This window comes from Populus nigra, chromosome 2 (assembly GCF_951802175.1).
Source record: "Populus nigra chromosome 2, ddPopNigr1.1, whole genome shotgun sequence".
Classification (NCBI taxonomy): Eukaryota; Viridiplantae; Streptophyta; class Magnoliopsida; order Malpighiales; family Salicaceae; genus Populus; species Populus nigra.
This window is the reverse complement of record NC_084853.1, coordinates 21,863,478-21,864,581: the sequence shown is the minus strand read 5'-3', so window position 1 is coordinate 21,864,581 and position 1,104 is coordinate 21,863,478.

The window sequence follows — 1,104 nt, the reverse complement described above, 5'->3', positions numbered from 1 at the left end:
TGCCGATTCTGCCGACTTTGCCGATTTCGTCGGCGCTGCCGATTCCACCACTGCCCGCCGTGCCTGAACCAGCGCTGTTTCGTCAGCGTGTCCCCTCGATGAATTTTCCTGCATGGCCCGGCCAGTCCAGCGTCCAGCCCATGTTCGTCGAAAAATCTGCGCTGCCGATTCTGCCGACTTTGCCGATTTCGTCGGCGCTGCCGATTCCAACACTGCCCGCCGTGCCTGAACCAGCGCTGTTTCGTCAGCGTGTCCCCTCGACAAATTTTCCTGCCTGGCCTGGACAGTCCATCGCCCAGCCCATGTTCGTCGCAAAATCTGCGCTGCCGATTTTCCCCGACGAACCTGCAGCCGCACAAATCTGCGCTGCCGAATCTGCCGACACTGTCCCGCGGGCTGCCACTGCCCCAGTGTCTAAACCAGCAGTCTTTCTCGTCGAGCCTTGGACTATCCAGCCCGTCCAGACCCATCGCCAGCACCCGCTGCCGATTCTGCCGACTTTGCCGATTTCGTCGGCGCTGCCGATTCCACCACTGCCCGCCGTGCCTGAACCAGCGCTGTTTCGTCAGCGTGTCCCCTCGATGAATTTTCCTGCATGGCCCGGCCAGTCCAGCGTCCAGCCCATGTTCGTCGAAAAATCTGCGCTGCCGATTCTGCCGACTTTGCCGATTTCGTCGGCGCTGCCGATTCCAACACTGCCCGCCGTGCCTGAACCAGCGCTGTTTCGTCAGCGTGTCCCCTCGACAAATTTTCCTGCCTGGCCTGGACAGTCCATCGTCCAGCCCATGTTCGTCGAAAAATCTGCGCTGCCGATTTTCCCCGACGAACCTGCAGCCGCACAAATCTGCGCTGCCGAATCTGCCAACACTGTCCCGCGGGCTGCCACTGCCCCAGTGTCTCAACCTGCGGTCTTTCTCGTCGAGCCTTGGACTATCCAGCCCGTCCAGACCCATCGCCAGCACCCGCTGCCAATTCTGCCGACTTTGCCGGTTTCATCGGCGCTGCCGATTCCAACACTGCGCCCACCGTGTCTAAACCAGCGCTGTTTCTTCAGCGTGCCCCCTGACGAATTTTCCTGCCTGGCCCAGTCCAGCGTCCAGCCCC